Source organism: Mustela putorius, unplaced genomic scaffold (assembly GCF_011764305.1).
Source record: "Mustela putorius furo isolate JIRA1106 unplaced genomic scaffold, ASM1176430v1.1 tig00537350_pilon_pilon_pilon, whole genome shotgun sequence".
In the NCBI taxonomy this organism is placed as follows: Eukaryota; Metazoa; Chordata; class Mammalia; order Carnivora; family Mustelidae; genus Mustela; species Mustela putorius.
Window position 1 is genome coordinate 5,878,585 of NW_025422471.1, and position 23,815 is coordinate 5,902,399.

Sequence of the window (23,815 nt, forward strand, 5' to 3'; positions counted from 1 at the left end):
CACACACACACACACACACACACGGACATACATATAAACCCAGTTCTCTTCTGATTTACATTTGAGGCTAACTAATATACCCAACTTATTTTGCAATGTTGATCACAGGCAAATGATCTCTCAACGAGTTCTAATCTTTCATTTGTAGGAATGTCATTGTCTGAAGAATTGTGTCAAATTACCACGTATAACAGAGATATGACAAGAAGATCAAATATGGGATTTATAATGATGCATTTTTTACAGTCAGTATTTAGTGATGGTTTAAAAAGAAAAGATGTGCCATATAATCAAGAATTTGGTTTCTATACTCTTATGGTAAACAAAAGTTAGGCACTAGTAAAGATTTAATATTTGTAATGTGGGAAACAAGAAAAGCAAGTGGAGAAATTTTGATGGACAAAGAGGGTTATAAAATATTCTTATTAATATTAACAGGAATAGCTACCACTTACTGAGTACTGACTTTCTGCTGGAAACTGGGAAAAGTTTTAAACATACATTATCTAATCTAACCCTTAGATCAATACTGATAGCAGTATTGTTATTCCATTTATAGAGGAGGATCTGAGGTTTATATGGATTAACTGTCTGTCATCTATCAAATGGTTTGTAAATTGCAGAGCTGGGAATCAAAGTCATCTCTACCTAAGCTAATGTTGAGCTTTAGACTTTATGGTGAGTGTGCATGTGTGTTTGTGGGTGTAATATATGTATACATACTTATATATATACAAATACACATAGCAATTGCCCCCATAGGCAGCTTGTGGTTTCAGGTAGGGAGAAGAGGTTTAGGAGGTGAGGACAGCTTTCTGTGAGGAGATGGGATAGACAGTAATAGGGCAGCTTGTCACCTAAGTGTGTTTGGGAGCTGGAGGATTACAGAGTAAAGGGAGGACACCTTCACAGTGGATTCTATCATGCCCCAGTTCATCACTCTCTTTGCTATCCTTTCCCTGAGGCCTTCTCTCATAGTTTCATCTGCTTCATTCCTGTGAATGTATTATTTCCCTTCTTCTCTGATTTCATACCTGAGCTCTTCTTCTTTTCTCCTCTTGGCATCTACCTTCAGTGTTGTGTCCTCATTAACTATTGCATCTGCCCACCAGTGGATGGTGGTAAAACAGAAGGATATGTGCAGGGAAGTCAACACTCTTTCACAGGTGGTCTCATAGAAGGGTCTATGCAGAGTATCACAAAATTTCCAGGCACTGAGCACTGGTGCCTGCGGTTTATGGGCAGCCTAAGAGACCCCCATTCCTGAAAGAATGGTCTAGGGAACAGGCTGGTTACGCTTTAACACAAACCTTGTCTAACAGTATTTGGTACTATGAGTAGTGCCTGATTTTCATTAGTCTCGGACGCCTCTTATATGAACATCAAATAGCAAAATGTGTCCCCAAACCTCTGACATGAGGATGAGACTATAATTCTATATTATACATTCTCTTCAGCTGGAGGTATGTCCAGGGGCCAAAGCACTGCTTGGAAAGTCAGGCACATTGGTTTAAGTTTCCAGCTCAGCTCTCAAAAGATGATGTCGTGGAATTTCTTAGGGTTTTGACTTTCCAACTAACAATTGGAAAGCATCAGCATCATGGCATCCCACATTTTCTGGGTACCCCAGAGGTCGTATATGGGATGCAATGGGTTTCACAGCATTTAGACATGGTCACTAGACTTCCAAATGTACTGTTTAGTGGGGAGACAAGCAGACCACTACAGAGTCACAACACTATAAATACATATGCTAGAGGTCCCATTCATTGTAATCCTGTGAAGTGCTAGAGGGCAGGGATGATTTACTATGTTGTCACAGACTTTATTTCATAAAGTCTCTTTTCCCTTGTAGTAGAGGACTCTCTTTTACCTTATAGTAGAGGGCTTTTCTGGAGTCTGGAAAGTATACAAATGATGATACAGAACATGTGATTGTTTTCAATAATGCTCTAAAATGAAAGAACTCAAATACATGGAGGCAAATGAGCATCCTACTAAAGAATGAATGGATCAACCAGGAAATTAAAGAATTAAAAAAATTTAGGGAAACAGATAAAAATGAAAGTACAACTGTTCAAAATCTCTGGGATGCAGCAAAGGTGGTTCTAAGAGGAAAATATATAGCAATACAAGCCCTTCTCACAAAATAGGAAAGGTCTCAAATATATAGCCTAACCCTACACCTAAAGGAGCTGGAGACAGAAGAGCAAAGAAAGCCTAAACTCAGAAAAAGAGAAATAATAAAGATCAGAGCAGAAGTCAATGAAATAGAAACCAAAAGAATGGTAGAACAAATAAATGAAACTAGGAGCTGGGTCTTTGAAAGAATTAATAAGATTGATAAACCCCTGGTTTGGGGTTTATCTTTTCTTGATCAAAACTCTTCACAGTATAAGCATAGAGGGTACATACATCAATACCATCAAAAAGAAAAGAGAAAGGACCCAAATTAATAAAATCATGAACGAAAGAGGAGAAATCATAACCAATACCAAAGAAATACAATAATTGTAAGAACATACTATGAACAACTATATGCCAGCAAATTTGACAATGTGAAAGAAATGGATGCATTCCAAGAGACACAAACTACTGAAACTGAACCAGGAAGAAATAGAAAACCTGAACAGACCGATTACTAAGGAGACTGAAGCAGTCATCAAAAATTTCCCAACAATCAAAAGCCCAGGGCCAGACAGGTTCTTAGGGGGAATTCTACCTAACATTCAAAGAAGAATTAATACTTATTCTCCTGAAACTATTCCAAAAAACAGAAATGGGAGGAAAACTTCCAAAATAATTATATGAGCTCAGGATCACCTTGATCCTCAAACCAGACAAAGACCCCATCAAAAAGGAGAATTACAGACCAATATCCCTAATGAACATGGATATAAAAATTCTCACCAAAATACTAGCCAATAAGATTCAAAAATATATTAAAAGACTTATTCACTATGACCAAGTGGGATTTATTCCTGGGCTGCAAGGGTAGCTCAACATCTACAAATCAATCAGTGTGATACAATACATTAATATAAGAAAGAACAAGAACTATGATCCTCTCAACAGATGCTGAAAAAGCATTTGACAAAGTATAGCATCCATTCTTGATCAAAACTCTTCAAAGTGTAGGGATAAAGGGCACATAGCTCAATATCATCAAAGCCATCTATGAAAAACCCACCGCAAATATCATTCTCAATGGAGAAAAACTGAAAGCTTTTCCGCTAAGGTCAGGAACACGGCAGGGATGTCCATTATCACCACTGCTATTCAACATAGTACTAGAGGTCCTAGCCTCAGCAATCAGACAACAAAAGGAAATTAAAGGCATCCAAATCGGCAAAGAAGAAGTCAAATTATCACTCTTTGCAGATGATATGATACTATATGTGGAAAACCCAAAAGACTCCACTCCAAAACTGCCAGAACTTGTATAGGAGTTCAGTAAAGTGTCAGGATATAAAATCAATGCACAGAAATCAGTTGCATTTCTCTACACCAACAGCAAGACAGAAGAAAGAGAAATTAAGGAGTCAATCCCATTTACAATTGCATCCAAAACCATAAGTTACCTAGGAATAAACCTAACCAAAGAGGCACAGAATCTATACTCAGAAAACTATAAAGTACTCATGAAAGAAATTGAGGAAGACACAAAGAAATGGAAAAATGTTCCATGCTCCTGGATTGGAAGAATAAATATTGTGAAAATGTCTATGCTACCTAAAGCAATCTACACATTTCATGCAATTCCTATCAAAGTACCATCCATCTTTTTCAAAGAAATAGAACAAATAATCCTAAAATTTATATGGAACCAGAAAAGACCTCGAATAGCCAAAGGAATATTGAAAAAGAAAGCCAAAGTTGGTGGCATCACAATTCCGGACTTCAAGCTCTATTACAAAGCTGTCATCATCAAGACAGCATGGTACTGGCACAAAAACAGACACATAGATCAATGGAACAGAATAGAAAGCCCAGAAATAGACCCTCAACTCTATGGTCAACTAATCTTCGACAAAGCAGGAAAGAATGTCCAATGGAAAAAAGACAGCCTCTTCAATAAATGGTGCTGGGAAAATTGGACAGCCACATGCAGAAAAATGAAATTGGACCATTTCCTTACACCACACACAAAAATAGACTCAAAATGGATGAAGAACCTCAATGTGCGAAAGGAATCCATCAAAATCCTTGAGGAGAACACAGGCAGCAACCTCTTCGACCTCTGCCGCAGCAACATCTTCCTAGGAACAACGCCAAAGGCAAGGGAAGCAAGGGCAAAAATGAACTATTGGGATTTCATCAAGATCAAAAGCTTTTGCACAGCAAAGGAAACAGTTAACAAAATCAAAAGACAACTGACAGAATGGGAGAAGATATTTGCAAATGACATATCAGATAAAGGACTAGTGTCCAGAATCTATAAAGAACTTAGCAAACTCAGCACCCAAAGAACAAATAATCCAATCAAGAAATGGGCAGAGGACATGAACAGACATTTCTGCAAAGAAGACATCCAGATGGCCAACAGACACATGAAAAAGTGCTACATATCACTCGGCATCAGGGAAATACAAATCAAAACCACAATGAGATATCACCTCACACCAGTCAGAATGGCTAAAATCAACAAGTCAGAAAATGACAGATGCTGGCGAGGATGCGGAGAAAGGGGAACCCTCCTACACTGTTGGTGGGAATGCAAGCTGGTGCAGCCACTCTGGAAAACAGCATGGAGGTTCCTCAAAATGTTGAAAATAGAACTGCCCTATGACCCAGCAATTGCACTATTGGGTATTTACCCTAAAGATACAAACGTAGTGATCCAAAGGGGCACATGCACCCGAATGTTTATAGCAGCAATGTCCACAATAGCCAAACTGTGGAAAGAACCTAGATGTCCATCAACAGATGAATGGATCAAGAAGATGTGGTATATATACACAATGGAATATTATGCAACCATCAAAAGAAATGAAATCTTGCCATTTACGACAACATGGATGGAACTAGAGCGTATCATGCTTAGCGAAATAAGTCAAGCGGAGAAAGAGAACTATCATATGATCTCCCTGATATGAGGAAGTGGTGATGCAACATGGGGGCTTAAGTGGGTAGGAGAAGAATAAATGAAGCAAGATGGGATTGGGAAGGAGACAAACCATAAGTGACTCTTAATCTCACAAAACAAACTGAGGGTTGGTGGGGGGAGGGCGTTTGGGAGAAGGGGGTGGGATTATGGACACTGGGAGGTGTATGTGCTTTGGTGAGTGCTGTGAAGTGTATAAACCTGGCGATTCACAGACCTGTACCCGTGGGGATAAAAATATATGTTTATAAAAAATAAAAAATTAATTAAAAAAACAATTAAAAAAAAAAAAACTCTTCACAGTGTAGGCATAGAGGGTACATACCTCAATACCATCAAAGCCATCTATGAAAAACCCACAATGAATATCATTCTCAATGGGGGAAAACTGAGAGCTTTTCCCCTAAGGTCAGGAATATGGCAGGGATATCCATTATCACCACTGCTATTCAACATAGTACTAGAAGTCCTACCTTTGGCAGTCAGATAACAAAAAGAAATAAAAGGCGTCCAAATCTGCAAAGAAGAAGTCAAACTTTCACTCTTTGCAAATGATATGATACTTTACGTGGAAAACCCAAAAGACTCCACTCCAAAACAGCTGGAACTCATATAGGAATTCAGTAAAGTGTCAGGATAGAAAATCAATGCACAGAAATCAGATGCATGTCTATACACCAACAACAAGACAGAGGAAAGAGAAATTAAGGAGTCGATCCCGTTTACAATTGCACCAAAAAACATAAGATACCTAGGAATAAATCTAACCAAAGAGGCAAAGAATCTGTACTCAGAAGACTATAAAGTACTCATGAAAGAAATTGAGGAAGACACAAAGAAATGGAAAAACGTTCTATGCTCATGGATTGGAAGAACAAATACTGTGAACATATCTATACTACTTAGAGTGCTTGACACATTTAATGCAATTGATATGAAACTACCACCAACTTTTTTCAATGAAATGGAGCAAATAATCCTAAAATTTACATGGAAACAGAAAAGACCCTGAATAGCCAGAGGAATGTTGAAAAAGAAAACCAAGGTTGGTGGCATCACAATTCCAGACTTCAAGCTCCATCACAAAGCTGTAATCATCAAGACAGTATGGTACTGTCAGTATGGCACATAGATCAATGGACCAGAATAGAGACCCTGGAAACAGACCCTCAACTCCATGGTCAACTAATCTTCGACAAAGCAGGAAAGAGCATCCAGTGGAAAAATGATGGTCTTTTCAACAAATGGTGTCAGGAAAATTGGACAGCCACATGCAGCAGAATGAAACTGGACCATTGCCTTACACCTCACACAAAACCAGAGTCCAAATGGATAAAAGACCACCAGGTGAGACAGGAATCCATCAAAATCCTTATAGAGAACACAGGCAGCATCCTCTTTGACCTCAGCCACAGCAACTTCTTCCTAAAAACATCAGGAAAAACAAGGGAAGCAAGGGCAAAAATGTGCAAAAAGCTTTTGCGCAGCAAAAGAAACAGTCAACAAAACCAAAAGACAACCAACATAATGAGAGAAGATATTTGCAAATGACATATCAGATAAAGGGCTAGTATCCAAAATCTAGAAAGAACTTCTCAAACTCAACACCCAAAGAACACAGAATCCAATCAAGAAATGGGCAGAAGACATGAACAGACATTTCTGCAAAGAAAACAACCAAACAGCCAAAAGACACATTAAAAAGGGCTCAACATCATTTGGCATCAGGAAAATAGAAATCAAAACCACACTGATATACCGCCTCACACCACTCAGAATGGCTAAAATTAACCAGTCAGGAAATGACAGTTGTTGGTGAGGGTGAGGCGAAAGGGGAACCCTCCTACACTGTTGGTGGGAATGCAAGCTGGTATAGCCATTCTGGAAAAGAGTATGGAGGTTCCTTCAAAAGTTGAAAATTGAGTGACCCAGCAGTCACACTACTGGGTATTTACTCCAAAGATACAAATGTAGTGATCTGCAGGTGCACATGCACCTGAATGTTTATAGCAGCAACGTCCACAATAGCCAAACTATGGAAAGAGCGTAGATGTCCATCAACAGATGAATGGATAAAGAAGATGTTTTTTATATATATGTATACACACACAAACACATACACACACCAGAATAGTATGCAGCCATTAAAAAATGAAATCTTGCTATTTGCAATGATGTGGATGGAACTAGAGGGTATTATTGTAAGCAAAATAAGTCAATTAGAGAAAGGCAATTGTCATATGATCTCATTGATATGAGGAATTTGAGAAACAAGACAGGATCATAGGGGGAGGGAGGGTAAAATGAAACAAAATGAAACCAGAGAGGCAGACAAACCTTAAGAGACTTTTAATCTCAGGACACAAACTGAGGGTTGCTGGAGGAGAGGGGAGTGTGAAGGATGGGGTAGCTGGGTGATGGATATTGGGGAGGGTACGTGCTATGGTGAGCACTGTGAATTGTGTAAGGCAGATGAATCACAGAACCTGAAACAAGTAATACATGTTAATAAAAAAAAAAAAAAGAAAAGAAAGGAAAACAATTTCTCTTTCCATTTCCCTCTGCCCCTTCCCTGCCCTCTCTCCCCATCTATCCCTCTCTAAAAAAAAAAAATAATAAATAATAAATTATAAATAAATAAATAAATAAATATATAAATGAAATTGTTTTAGTTTAGAAGTTTTTTGTTTCCTGACACTGACTTGCCAAGAAGAGAGGATCATTTATCCTGTAGAACATCTCATTTTTCTGAATTTGTCTTGCATCCATGTAGAAAGTCTTAGTTAAATCACAGTAAATATTTTGGTAGGAGTAGCTATTAGCTTGAGTCATGTACTCCATAATGCATTATATCAGGGAACACAGATTTGGGTTTCCCACCATTTGCATTGCTTTGACTGCATATATTAATGACTCCCTAATCATCTACTATAATACTGTATTTTCTCCTCATTACCAGAAAATAGTCTGTATGCTTTAGTATTACATGGACATCTAATCCTGCTATACATTTCTCCTTACAGTTTTAATACCACATGATAATACTTGTCAAAATCTGTAATTTCATTAAATTCATTAAATTTACAAAGTGGTAATTTATTAATTTTATCACTCCTTCTACATAAATTAGCTGGCCTTCTTTTGAAATCAGAGCTTTTGCTTACAACCAGGTCTATTTGGTTACTTAAGATGTATTCTTCATTGGAAAACTTAATCTTGCTCATAATTCACCGATTTTCAAAGGAAGTCACTGGTTTAATTGAATGTCTCAAACGTTGACAAGTCAGACATTCAAGCTTTCTCTAGAAAGCATCCTTAAAAACACATTGCTTTTCATAGATGAATTGTGGCTCAGTTGTCTATCATTATTCTGAAAATGTATTCACATGACAGTAATAAGCCATCGAGAAGCAATGAGGTGAAGACCAAAAGAACAATTTATTATGACAGAAAACATGTGACTACTCTACCAAGAAAACTCAAGGCCTCAGATTTTGTTAGTCATTTCTGAGCAAAGCATTCAAGGAAGACGCACCCAACCAGTAAAGTACTGACAAGTGAGAAAATACGTATCATTTGCTTTGAGAGGTATTTGTTTCTACATGGCTTAATAAAGCCAATCCAGATTAGGAAAGAGTGGTCACCAATTCTTCCTAGTAGAAATGGTAGGGAAAAAGATGTCAGGGTAATAAGAAAGCTTTTTTTTTTTTTTTTTTTTTTTTAATCGTTAAAGAGGATGTAGTCTTTGTACTGTTTGAGCCTACTTTGGGAATGGCAATGGTGGAAGAAATGCTGTTCTTTACTGTATTTATAACTGTGCTGAGTTTGCAAAAGTTAAACAGACTAAAGTCATTAGATGAATTTATCAAGGCACTGAAATGTAAACACGAGAAGAATGATTTATATGGAGGTCCTCAACATTTTTTCTATCCCCTAGAATTTATTTAAAAAACCAACCAACCAAAACAAAACAAAAAAGACAAAAACAAAACCCCCAAAACCCTGAATTGCAGAGAAACCATCTTCTGTTACTTCATGTTAAGGTAAAAAGAAGTGCCAAATTATTTTGGTGCTGGTGACAGTCAAGTTATTCAACTGCTGGCGATAGTCATAGTCTTAGGTTTTAACAATGTAGGTCAAAGTAGTTGAACTTCTAGCAGATGTTTTAGAATCATCGTCTCTTTGATGTTGTCACCTCTTCCTTTTGTACAGTCTTGCATCACTTTGATTTCTGTGTCCTGATTGTCAAAGAAAGTGACCATGGGATTTGTTGACCTAAATGGACTCCTCTCTCTCCCTTCCCCTCTTTGCTGGAGATCCAGATTTTCCCTGCAAAGTCACATAGAACTTTGGTCTGGATGAGTTGTCAATGGCAAATACTATTTGCTTGGACCCTATGCATTCTTAGACCTTTGGCCCTGAACTCCTTCTGCTAGACTGACCTTAAACCCAAGCCACGCTGATATCTTTCATTTCTTCTAACACTTATGTCTGTTCTCTAGTTTTAGAATGAGCTACCAGTTTTCCAGAAATATGGGTAAAAGTAATTACTGAGCATTCTTCAGTTGGAACTTTCTGAACACACAAGGTTGGGCAGTGTGGAGAGTGGACAGAAAATGGTATAGTAGAAGAATAGCAAAGATGACATTATTTCTTATTCTGGAATTATTTACTGAAGACTTACTATGTAGCATGAAGGAAGAGTTCTTAAACAGCCAAATATATCATCTGTTCTCTACCAACTGGTCTTTGTCATAGATCATGACTATTCAAAGCAATTAAGTCTATTAAGATAGAAAAAATGTTTTTTCTCTTGCAGGTAGGGTCTCCTGTTTAGCTTTTATCACATTTAAAGAATAAGCTCTAAAATGCTCCTATGTCTCAGCTTATTGCTAGTTATATGGGCCTTTTGAACTTTTGTATCATTCACATTCTTATACTTGTTTATTTATTGCAAAGAGCTTATGATATTACATAATTTGATGATAGCAACCCAGTGATTCATGTAGCTTCTTGCTAACTTCATGTCCTTGTGTAGGCTTTATCTTTCATGCAAGGTTTAAACTTGCCTTTGATACTATTACCTTTGGTTTAAAAAGACAAGAGGAAAAAAAATAGGAGACAATTTGCACCTTTGTACAAAGAATTCTTTGACTATAATAAACACTGTAATTAAATTGGTAACTCTAACTCAGTAGTTGGGTTGTGTGTGTGTGTGTTTAAAGATTTTATTTATTTATTTGACATACAGGGATCACAAATGGGCAGAGAGGCAAGCAGAGAGAGAGGGAGAAGCAGGTTCCCTGCTGAGCAGAGATCCTGATATGGGGCTCGATCCCAGGACTCTGAGATCATGACCTGAGCCAAAGGCAGAGGCTTAACCCACTGAGCCACCCCAGTGCCCCAACCCTATAGTTGTTTTAAGAACAATTTTTCCCCATGTCTATAAAAATAAGAAATAAAATTGCCATGCATGGTAAGGCTTCTGAAATCAATTAGTTGTATCTTACAGCCAAGGAACAATTTTGTTGGAAGTTTGGACGTGTGAGTTATGTCGACTTCAAAAGGAAACTTCTGTGGTGTGGGATGAAATATCATTTTGAGAATTTTAATTCTGTTTCAGTTCAGAATCAAAGGCTATTGTACTTAATATTCTCCGCATTTGCAAAGTCTTTGGATTTCGATAGCCATGACTGTTAAAAATAAGAAAGCTTAAATAAGAGTTGGAATTGTATAGAGTTCTTTGCATGAAGATTATGATCTTCCTGAATTCTCGTTCCTTCTTTAAAAAGGGAAAAAGCTTCAAAATTTTCTTAACTTTGGGTAAAAAAACCAATAATACAGTTGAACAAGGAGGATTTGAACTGTGTGGGCTCACTTACACATAGGGTTTTTTTTTAATAAATAAAAGTACAGAACTGTGAATGTATTTTTCTCTTCCTTGTGATTTTCTTAACATCTTATTTTTCTCTAGTTTATTGTAAGAATATAGTATATCACCACATACAAAGGACAAAATATATGTTAGTCAACTGTTTACTGGTAAGGCTTCCAATGAAGAGTACGCTATTGGTAGTTAAGTTTTTGGGGAGTCATGAATTATACACAGATTTTCAACTGTGTGGGGGTTGATGCTCCTAAGCCTTATGTTGTTCAAGTGTCTACTGTAGTATAAGTGAAAGCATCATTTTGCTTTTTTATTTTACCTGTTCAGAAAATTTGAGATTTCTTGCAAGGTATCAGATATGGGGAGGAACTCTCACTCAGGAGATCTTCCAGACACTTTCAAAGATTACATAACCTCTCCTACGAAGGCCTTCTCACCTTATTGTATAGATAATGAAATGCAATGGTATGTGCCACAAAAGGCAATCTCACTGTCCTGGATGCCTTGCTTATGACTCTATCCATAAAGGCTCACTCTGACTCCTGACTTTCTGCATTCCCTCGGACCTATGGCACAGTGGGATAGGATACTTATTCCCTTTCTCTAACCTTTAGTCTGATGTTAGGGGAAGATGCTCAGTGTCCCTTATAAGATGGTGCTGTACCCTATCTGCTGGAGTATAGCTCAGACATCGAGCTGGAGAAGACATTATGGCCTTAGAACCTGAACTTATCCTAAGGCAAAACAAACCTGAGAATCACAGAACTCCAGTCTTTGGAAGGTCTTTTAAGTTTAAGAATTTATCCCTCCCCTTCCCCACATCAATTTCCCACATGTGGTTGTGCAGTCAATTTTGACTTCATTTAGCTCCATTATGTTTTTAAAACCACTGTGAGAAAAATCTCTGCATTTCCCTTTAGTGTCTCCCCATTGGTCCTACTCAGAAAACCAGATAATTCTTTCAGCTTTGATAGTCTGTGTTCCTATAATGCTGTTGGCCTTGGCTTAGTGATGCCTCTCTTCAGGCAAGATTCATTCAGTGGGACCCCATAGCTGCGGGATATAATAATTTATTCAACAGACACTTATGGAAGGCCTAGTAGGTGCCAGACACTGTTTTAGGTATTAGAGAGACAGAAGTAAACAGAAAAAAAAAAAATCTCTTCTCTCACAGAACTCATATTGTTCTAGGAGAAGAGAAGATAGATGAAAGGAAGGATTTTAAAAGTATGATCTGTTAGGTGTTAATATGTGCTGTCAAAAGAAAATAAAGATCAGTAAGCAGGTTGCAATTTAAAATTGAGTGGTCAGGAAAGCCTCACTGAGTTGGTGACTTTGAATAATAACCTGAAGGAGGTAGAAGTGAGGAAAGATCATCGGATATTTCAGAGAAGAACATTTCAGGTAGATGTAAGACAGCAAGTTAAAAGGCCTCAACTAGGATTCCTGAGGACTGGCAAGGAGGTAGGACAAGCAATGGGGTTGGTTAGGGACTTATATAGGCAACTGTAATAATTACCTTGGCTTTTATCCAAATTAAACTAGGATGGATGTCACACCTTTGAACAGAGGAGTGATACTCTTGAATTTTTCTTTTCTGGGATGATTCTAGTTGTTGTGTCAAATGTAGACAAGCAGGGGACATGAACATGATCTGGGAGGGCAGTTTGGAAGAAACTAATAATGTGGGGGGATGTGCTGGGGATTTAGAACAGGCTGGCAATAGCAAGGTTGGTGAGAACTACTCAAATTTTGAATATATTTTGAAAGTAGAACAGATACAGTCTGCTGAAGGCTTAGATATAGTGTGTGAGAGAAAAAGAGGCGTCAAAGGGAGCTTCAAGTTTTTTGGCCTGAGCAATTGGAATGGTAACATTGTGGCTTATTGATGTGGAGAGAGACCTGGATTAGAGTCCCTGTCTATCAGTTACTCAGGGTGTGACTTTGAGAACACAGCTTACCCTCTCTGTGCCCTCACCTCTTGTTTTCACTTATAAAATGGGATAACCTTATCTACTTTGCTGTAGATACAAGAACTAGAGATAATGTATTAAAAGCCCATGCATAGTGCCTGATACTGGTAGGTATTCAATTGTAACTGGAACTCTTAGCAATGTCCCTCAGGAACAAAAGAACAAGTCTTGGTTTCTCTACATGACATACCTGCAGATAGTTAGATATAACTCACATGTTTCATTGGAGTCTTCTCAGAGGGAATCCTTCTTCGTGTGGGCTGACTGGTTTCTATGACTCTCCTTGGTACATGCAGACTTGAACTACTCTCCTGGTTTATAAAAGGAATGGAAAAGTTAGAAAAAACTTTAATCAGCTTTCAACAGTGGGCTAAATGATCAGAAATTCACGTGGTAGCAGACCCCATTTCCCAGCCTCCACCCTCCAACAACAATTGTAAAGGAGAGGCTTTATTATGGATGCACTTGACACAAATATAAGTCAGGATAATGGAAGTCACTCTTCACATGTATTTTCTTTTATTTGTAATTCTGTCCCCATTATATTCAGAGCCCATACATCAGAGGCATCAAATCATTAAAGCTGGAAGCTTCTTGAAGTGCACTGTCTGATATAGTAGCAACTAGTTGTGTGTGGCTATTGAGCACCTGAAATGTGGCTGGTCTAACTGAGATTAAGTGTTGTAAGTACAAAATCTGTATGTGTAAAATTCATACACACATATTGAAAAGTTAGTATGAAAAAATAATGTAAAAATACCTCACTGATAGTTTTTAATATTGTTATATGCTGAAATGATAATTTTTTAATATATTGGGTTAACTAAAATATAGCTAGAATTAATTCCACCTGTTTCTTTTTATGATTATTTTTAATGCGGCTAGTGCCATAATGCATCAATTATAGTCCAACTAAACTTTAAAACACTTCCAAGTTATAAAATCCATTCCAGCCAGTCACAGTGATAATTACTTATGGTTCTGAGTATGCCAGAATGATCCTCCATGGCTGTCAGTTATGAAGAGACTGGTGGCTTTTCTAACCTTTCAGTCCTGTGAACTGGCTATAGGCAAAACATCCTAGAAAGGACGAAAAGAGCAAATGATTTCTATTTGGCTGAGAACCATGTGGCAAAAGCCAAAGAACTGGAACAAAAGCCAGACACATAAGGAAATATGGAAGACTGTACAAAATCAGACTGTCTTTGGTCCTCATTCTTTCTTTTTTAATTAAAAATTAGGGGGCTGGATTAAATAGTTCTTTAAGTTTTATCTACTGCTAAACTTTATGTTCTACTTTTTGTCTTCTGGTGCCCTCCCAAATATAGTAAAATAAATGTTCACATCCTATCTGCCATGGTAGATATGATAGAGCCTTCTGAAATCTTTTCACGGATAATCAAGCTTCATAGGTCACACTAAACTCAGCAGCTAGGAATGGGCAAATTTAAGTTCCATTGGCAAAGCAAATAAGGAATTAAGTAGACAAATATGTAGAGAAGACAAACTGGGGATTCTCATTGATACAGGCTGGGATCCTCACATCAACTATAACTTCAATGTTCTTTATTCAGAAAAAAAAATCTTCACTAATTTATCTAAACAATTTAATAAACTTGATGATGCTTCTAAATCACTTAGCACAATGTCTGAAATAGAGTACACATCTAACAGGTGCATTTTGCAATAGTAACAATGATAGTATTTTATTTTTCTGTGCATCTTTCCAGTACAGTGCTACTCTATATTCATTGAGATTGGCCAGTATATTAGGGCCCTCAAAATGCACAGCAACACTGACTTAACTTGTTAATAAACTGGAACTTCACACCTGCTCCCAGCAGTCCCCATGAGGCCCTGTGAAGTAGAAACACAGCTGAAATGGCCCAGGGATTGCTGGTTGATTTTTAAATCATCAGCATTCATGATGGTCACACATGTATTCACACTGCCAAATGAAATGTATCTTTGCAAGAGCAAAGAGGTTAAGATAAGCTCGTAGCTTGGCTTGAGATGGTTTTATGTTTTTCAACTTTCCCTCCCTTCATTTCTACTTCAATCCAGAAAAGCGTTCATATTTCTCCATGTATATATATATATACACACACATAAACACATATCTCCCAGGAATTTCAAGTGAGTCGTAGTAATTGTTCATCTTGAAGGCTGGGGAGCAGGCATGCACACACAGCCATCTCTGGGTACATGCTCTGGTGCCTGTTTGCCAAAACACATGTTTTCTATTGGTGTTGCATTTCTGATGGGTGCACTGAGATCTACTTTCATCACCAAGAATTCCTTTCCTACTGCTTGATATTTAGTTTTTTGTAAGTAATCTCTAGCCCATCATGGGACTTGACCTCAAGAGCCCCAGATCAAGAGGCATATGCTCCACTGACTGAACCAGTGAGGCACACACTAACATTTTTAATCTCAATAAGAATGGATACATTTTTAGAGTCTATACAAAAACATTCTAGAAGGGTCTAAAGCAATTCCTCAGAATTAAAAGAAAATAACCCTATGTTTTAGCTATTGCAAATTTATCATTTTGTTATTTTATGTGACTATAGAAATTCATATAAAATACAAACACACAGGAGGGAGGAGTCAAGATGGCAGAGAAGTAACTGGCTGAGACTACTTCAGCTAGCAGGAGATCAGCTAGATAGCTTATCTAAAGATTGCAAACACCTACAAATTCATCTGCAGATTGAAGAGAAGAACAGCAATTCTAGAAAGAAAAGAACAACCACTTTCTGAAAGGTAGGACTGGCGGAGAAGTGAATCCAAAGCGATGGGAAGATAGACCCCAGGGGGGAGGGGCCGGCTCCCGGCAAGCGGAGGAGCAACGGAGCACAAAATCAGGACTTTTAAAAGTCTGTTCAGCTGAGGGACATCACTCCAGAGGCTAAACTGGGGCGAAGCCCACACGGGGGCAGCGTGGCCTCAGGTCCCGCAGGGTCACAGAAGGATCTGGGGTGTCTGAGTGTCACAGAGCTTACAGGTTAATTTAGAATGGGGAAACCGGCTACGGAGACAGAGCCAGCAGCGAGCCCACAGCTCGGGGATACCTTGAACCGGTCACGGGCTCGGTGGGCTTGGAGCACGGCTGGAGGTCAGACAGATGGGAGTTGCTGGGCGCTGTTCTCTGAGGGCGCACTGAGGAGTGGGACCCCGGGCACTCAGCTCCTCCGGGCCAGAGACCAGGAGGCCGCCATTTGTATTCCCATCCTCCAGAACTCTACGGAAAGCACTTAGGGAATAAAAGCTCCTGAAAGCGAACCCGAGCGGATAACTCAGTCCAGTCCCTGGTAAGGGCGGTGCAATTCTGGCTGGGGCAAAGACACTTGAGAATCACTACAACAGGCCCCTCCCCAGAAGATCAACAAGAAATTAGGCTAAGACCAAGTTCACCTACCAAGGAGTGCAATTTAAATACCAAGGAGAGCAGCAGAATTCCAGAGGAGGAGAAAGCAAAGCATGGAACTCATGGCTTTCTCCCTATGATTCTTTAGTCTTTTTTCTTTTTCATTTTTTTCTCTTCTTCTGCTAAAATATTTTTAACTTTTACCCTTTTCTTTTTTAATTAGTTTATCTAATATATATATATATATTTTCTTTTTTATACTTTTTATATTCGTTTTCTTTTTTTTTAATTCTTTTCTTTCCTTCTTTCTTTTTTTTTTTTTCTCTTTCTTTCTTTCTAAACCTCTTTTTATCCCCCTTTTCCCCCCCACACGATTTGGGATCTCTTCTGATTTGGTTAAAGCATATTATCCTGGGGTTGTTGCAACCCTTTTAGTATTTTACTTGATCCTTCATATACTCTTATCTGGACAAAATGACAAGGTGGAAAAATTCACCACAAAAAAAAGAACAAGAGGCAGTACCAAAGGCTAGAGACCTAATCAATACAGACATTGGTAATATGTCAGATTTAGAATTCAGAATGACAATTCTCAAGGTTCTAGCCAGGCTTGAAAAAGGCATGGAAGATATTAGAGAAACCCTCTCAGGAGATATAAAAGCCCTTTCTGGAGAAATAAAAGAACTAAAATCTAACCAAGGTAAAATAAAAATAAAAACTATTAATGAGGTGCAATCAAAAATGGAGGCTCTCACTGCTAGGAAAAATGAGGCAAAAGAAAGAATTAGTGATATAGAAGACCAAATGACAGAGAAGAAAGAAGCTGAGCAAAAGAGGGACAAAGAGCTACTGGACCACGAGGGGAGAATTCAAGAGATAAGTGACACCATAAGATGAAACAACATTAGAATAATTGGGATTCCAGAAGAAGAAGAAAGAGAGAGGGGAGCAGAAGGTATACTGGAGAGAATTATTAGGGAGAATTTCCCCAATATGGCAAAGGGAACAAGCATCAAAATCCAGGAGGTGCAGAGAACGCCCCTCAAAATCAATAAGAATAGGCCTACACCCCGTCACCTAATAGTAAAATTTACAAGTCTTAGTGACAAAGAGAAAATCCTGAAAGCAGCCCAGGAAAAGAAGTCTGTAACATACAATGGTAAAAATATTAGAGTGGCAGCAGACTTAACCACAGAGACCTGGAGGACAGAAAGAGCTGGCATGATATATTCAGAGCACTAAATGAGAAAAACATGCAGCCAAGAATACTATATCCAGCTAGGCTATCATTGAAAATAGAAGGAGAGATTAAAAGCTTCCAGGACAAACAAAAACTGAAAGAATTTGCAAAACCAAACCAGCTCTACATGAAATATTGAAAGAGGTCCTCTAAGCAAAGAGAGAGCCTACAAGTGGTAGATCAGAAAGGAACAGAGACAATATACAGTAACAGTCACCTTACAGCCAATACAATGACACTAAATTCATATTACTCAATAGTTACCCTGAATGTTAATGGGCTAAATGCCCCAATCAGAAGACAGAGGGTATCAGAATGGATAAAAATACAAAACCCATCTATATGTTGCCTCCAAGAAACTCATTTTAAGCCTGAAGACACCTCCAGATTTAAAGTGAGGGGGTGGAAAAGAATTTACCATGCTAGTGGACATCAGGAGAAAGCAGGAGTGGCAATCCTTATATCAGATCAATTAGATTTTAAGCCAAAGACTATAATAAGAGATGAGGAAGGACACTATATTATACTCAAAGGGTCTCTCCAACAAGAAGACCTAACAATTTTAAATATCTATGCCCCCAACGTGAGAACAGCCAACTATATAAACCAATTAATAACAAAGTCAAAGAAACACATCAACAATAATACAATAATAGTAGGGGACTTTAACACTCCCCTCACTGAAATGGACAGATCATCCAAGCAAAAGATCAACAAGGAAATAAAGGCCTTAAATGACACACTGGACCAGATGGACATCACAGATATATTCAGAACATTTCATTCCAAAGCAACAGAATACACATTCTTCTCTAGTGCACATGGAACATTCTCCAGAATAGATCACATCCTCGGTCCTAAATCAGGACTCAACCGGTATCAAAAGATTGGGATCATTCCCTGCATATTTTCAGACCACAGTACTCTGAAGCTAGAACTCAACCACAAGAGGAAGTTTGGAAAGATCTCAAATACGTGGAGACTAAAGAGCATCCTTCTAAAGAATGAATGGGTCAACCAGGAAATTAAATAAGAATTGAAAAAAATCATGGAAACAAATGATAATGAAAATACAATGGTTCAAAATCTGTAGGACACAACAAAGGCAGTCCTGAGAGGAAAATATATAGCGGTACAAGCCTTTCTCAAGAAACAAGAAAGGTCTCAGGTACACAACCTAACCCTACACCTAAAGAGCTGGAGAAAGAACAAGAAAGAAACCCTAAGCCCAGCAGGAGAAGAGAAATAATAAAGATCAGAGCAGAAATCAATGAAAAAGAAACCAAAAAAAATCATTAGAGCAAATCAAAAAACTAGGAGCTGGTTCTTTGAAAGAATTAATAAAATTGATAAAACCCTGGCCCGACTTATCAAAAAGAAAAGAGAAAGGGCCCAAATAAATAAAATCAGGAATGAAAGAGGAGAGATCACTACTAACACCAAAGAAAAACAAACAATTATAAGAACATACTATGAGCAACTCTACGCCAACAAATTTGACAATCTGGAAGAAATGGATGCATTCCTAGAAACATATAAACTACCACAACTGAACCAGGAAGAAATAGAAAGCCTGAACAGACCCATAACCAGTAAGGAGATTGAAACAGTCATTAAAAATCTCCAAACAAACAAAAGCCCAGGGCCAGACAGCTTCCCGGGGGAATTCTACCAAACATTTAAAGAAGAACTAATTCCTAGTCTCCTGAAACTGTCCCAAAAAATAGAAATGGAAGGAAAACTTCCAAACTCATTTTATGAGGCCAGCATCACCTTAATCCCAAAACCAGACAAGGATCCCATCAAAAAAGAGAACTACAGACCAATATCCTTGATGAACACAGATGCAAAAATTCTCACCAAAATACTAGCCAATAGGATTCAACAGTACATTAAAAGGATTATTCACCACGATCAAGTGGGATTTATTCCAGGGCTGCAAGGTTGGTTCAACATCCGCAAATCAGTCAATGTGATACAACACATCAATAAAAGAAAGAACAAGAACCATATGATACTCTCAATAGATGCTGAAAAAGCATGTGACAAAGTACAGCATCCCTTCCTGATCAAAACACTTCAAAGTGTAGGGATAGAGGGCACATACCTCAATATTATCAAAGCCATCTATGAAAAACCCACCGCAAATATCATTCTCAATGGAGAAAAACTGAAAGCTTTTCCGCTAAGGTCAAGAACATGGCAGGGATGTCCTTTATCCCCACTGCTATTCAACATAGTACTAGAGGTCCTAGCCTCAGCAATCAGACAACAAAAGGAAATCAAAGGCATCCAAATCGGCAAAGAAGAAGTCAAAGTATTACTCTTCACATATGATATGATACTATGTGTGGAAAACCCAAAAGACTCCACTCCAAAACTGCTAGAACTTGTACAGGAATTCAGTAAAGTGTCAGGATATAAAATCAATGCACAGAAATCAGTTGCATTTCTCTACACAAACAGCAAGACAGAAGAAAGAGAAATTAAGGAGTCAATACCATTTTCAATTGCACCCAAAACCATAAGTTACCTAGGAATAAACCTAGACAAAGAGGAAAAGAATCTATACTCAGAAAACTATAAAGTACTCATGAAAGAAATTGAGGAAGATGCAAAGAAATGGAAAAAATGTTTCATGCTCCTGTATTGGAAGAATAAATATTGTGAAAATGTCTATGCTACCTAAAGCAATCTACACATTTAATGCAATTCCTATCAAAGTACCATCGATCTTTTTCAAAGAAATGGAACAAATAATCCTAAAATTTATATGGAACCAGAAAAGACCTCGAATAGCCAAAGGAATATTGAAAAAGAAAGCCAACGTTGGTGGCATCACAATTCCGGACTTCAAGCTCTATTACAAAGCTGTCATCATCAAGACAGCATGGTACTGGCACAAAAACAGACACATAGATCAATGGAACAGAATAGAAAGCCCAGAAATAGACCCTCAACTCTATGGTCAACTAATCTTTGACAAAGCAGGAAAGAATGTCCAATGGAAAAAAGACAGCCTCTTCAATAAATGGTGCTGGGAAAATTGGACAGCCACATGCAAAACATGAAATTGGACCATTTCCTCACACCACACTCAAAAATAGACTCCAATTGGATGAAAGACCTCAATGTGAGAAAGGAATCCATTAAAATCCTTGAGGCGAACACAGGCAGCAACCTCTTGGACCTCAACTGCAGCAACATCTTCCTAGGAACATTGCCAAAGGCAAGGGAAGCAAGGGCAAAAGTGAACTATTGAGATTTTATCAAGATAAAACGCTTTTGCACAGCAAAGGAAACAGTTAACAAAACCAAAAGACAACTGACAGAATGGGAGAAGATATTTGCAAACAACATATCAGATAAAGGACTAGTATCCAAAATCTATAAAGAACTTAGCAAACTCAGCACCCAAAGAACAAATAATCCAATCAAGAAATGGGCAGAGGACATGAACAGACATTTCTGCAAAGAAGACATCCAGATGGCCAACAGACACATGAAAAAGTGCTCCATATCACTCGGCATCAGGGAAATACAAATCAAAACCACAATGAGATATCACCTCACACCAGTCAGAATTGCTAAAATCAAAAAGGAAATGACAGATGCTGGCGAGGATGCGGAGAAAGGGGAACCCTCCTACACTGTTGGTGGGAATGCAAGCTGGTGCAACCACTCTGGAAAACAGCATGGAGGTTCCTCAGAATGTTGAAAATAGAACTGCCCTATGACCCAGCAATTGCTCTATTGGGTATTTACCCTAAAGATTCAAATGTGGTGCCCCAAAGGGGCACGTGCACCCGAATGTTTACAGCAGCAATGTCCACAGTAGCCAAACTATGGAAAGAACCTAGATGTCCATCAACAGATGAATGGATTAAGAAGATGTGGTATATATACACAATGGAATACTATGCAGCCATCAAAAGAAATGAAATCTTGCTATTTGCGACAACGTGGATGGAACTAGAGCATATCATGCTTAGTGAAATAAGTCAGGCGGAGAAAGAGAACTATCATATGATCTCCCTGATATGAGGAAGTGGTGATGCAACATGGGGGCTTAAGTGGGTAGAAGAAGAATCAATGAAGCAAGATGGAATTGGGAGGGAGACAAACCAAAGTGACTCTTAATCTCACAAAACAAACTGAGGGTTGGTGGGGGGAGGGGGTTTGGGAGAAGGGGGTGGGATTATGGACACTGGGGAGTGTATGTGCTTTGGTGAGTGCTGTGAAGTGTGTAAACCTGACGATTCACAGACCTGTACCCCTGGGGATAAAATATATTATATGTTTATAAAATATAATAAATTAAAAATTTTAAAAAAATTAAAAAAATACAAACACACACACAAATATATATATATATATATATATAATATATATATATATATAATATATATATATATATATATTTGTGTGTGTGTTTGTATATTTGCACAAATATACACAAATTCATTTATATATATATATATATATATATAATATATATATATATATATAAATGAATTTGTGTATATTTGTGCATAACCTTTGTTCCTCAAAAAGTGGCTGAGACTCTTCATTGATTTATATTTTTTTTCTTGCTATGATGACCACAGATCTCTGTTTTACTGACCAGAATGTAAGATTCATGATGAATGAATTTGATCATTCTCTACTATAGCTCCTGTCTCTTTAAAATCATGTATTAAATACTATATTGAGTATAGAAGAAACCTAAAGACTGGCATGGAATAACATGGCATAAAGAATAACTGCTTTTAAAGGACAATAGAGACACTGTGTGTTGTTTTTAAGTTTGTGTGCTGGAAAAACTGGGAGTTTGTCAAAAATTCAGATTCTTAGTACATCCTCAGAGACTTTGGTTCTGTCTCCTGGGGTAGAGGCCAGGATTTTATTAAGCAACAACCTTCTCCCTTCCCTTTCCCACAGATCATTCCAAGACAGGTGGTCTGTTGAACCAGACTTTGAGAAGCACTGCCTTATTACCTGCTTTTTATTTCTGTGTACTGAATAACAAGTATTAGAAGCTTAGCAACTTTGTTTCTCTCCCCATCCTGTAATAACATTAATGGAAGAACTTTTAGTTTTGTTTTTTTTTTTCACCTCTTTAATTCCTATATTAGAAACACAAAGACGGGTTTGGCCTACAATCATAAAAAGAGCCTGCCATTTATTGACAGAAACTTAAGAGGATTTGGGGCTGACTGACATCAGGAAATGAGACCAGGACACAATGTGACGGGCCAGGTTTGGGAGAGAAAGTAAACTAGTGAATATGCTTAGAAACAGCAAAGAGGGAGGAAATGAGATTCGAATTAAGAGCAGAAGGCAACAGGAATTGGTAGAGACAAACCTGGACTGTGTGTTAAGACAGGCATTCGGGGAGTTCCAGTAAAGATGGTGGAGTAGCAGACTGAGATGACATCAGGTAACAGGAGTTTAGTTTGATACTTATCAAACCATTCCAAACACCTACAAACCCAATAGGAAATTGAAGAGGAGACGAGCAGCAATTCTAGAAACAGAAAATCGACCACTTTCTGAAAGGTAGGATGTGCAGAGAAGTGAATCTGAAGCAATGGGAAGATAAGACTGTGAGGGAGGGGCCAGCTCCTGGCAAGCAGTGGAGCAAAGGACCAAAAAATTCAAACTTTTAAAAGTATGCTCCACTGAGGGACATCACTCCAGAGGCTAAGAAGGGATGGAGCCCTCGCAGGGACAGTGTGGTCTCAGGACCCACAGGGTCACAGAAAGACTAGGGTGTCTGAATGTAGATCCCAGGTATCAGAGTGGGGAAGCTGGCTACAGAGACAGAGCCGAGGAGTGAGCTCTCAGCTCAGGGTTGCCTTAAACTGTAATCCAAGGCACAGTCAGACCACTGCTCTTTGAGCAGGGACCACACAACTGGCAGATCTGGGGAGAGCCACCAGAAGAAGAAAGTGGCAAGAATCTGCTGGGTTTGGAGACTCCAAATGGGGCCCTGTGCCAGAGACAGAAATACCCAGTCACAGGACGGGTGAGCTTGGAGTGTAGCTGGGAGACCAGGGAGACAGGAGTGATTGAGCACTTTTCTCCAAGGGCGCACTGAGGAATGGGGCCCTGAGCTCTTGGCTCCTCCAGGCTGGAGATTGGGAGGCCGCCATTTTCATTTCCGTCCTTCAGAGCTCTACGGAAGCTTTCATGGAACAAAAGCTCCCAAGAGCAAGCTCGAGCAGATTACTTAGCCTGG

The 23,815-nt window shown here is 38.4% G+C and overlaps 1 long non-coding RNA gene across 1 annotated transcript in view; it reads right to left on the reverse strand.

Moving 5' to 3' along the window:
- The window catches only part of LOC123390403, a 151,739-nt gene extending 138,464 nt beyond the window's left edge, over nt 1-13,275 (reverse strand). Inside the window, exon 1 of the long non-coding RNA XR_006604979.1 lies at nt 13,180-13,275. This is a non-coding gene — a long non-coding RNA (uncharacterized LOC123390403). The remainder of the gene's footprint in view (nt 1-13,179) is intronic.
- Nucleotides 13,276-23,815: the final 10,540 nt, after the last annotated feature.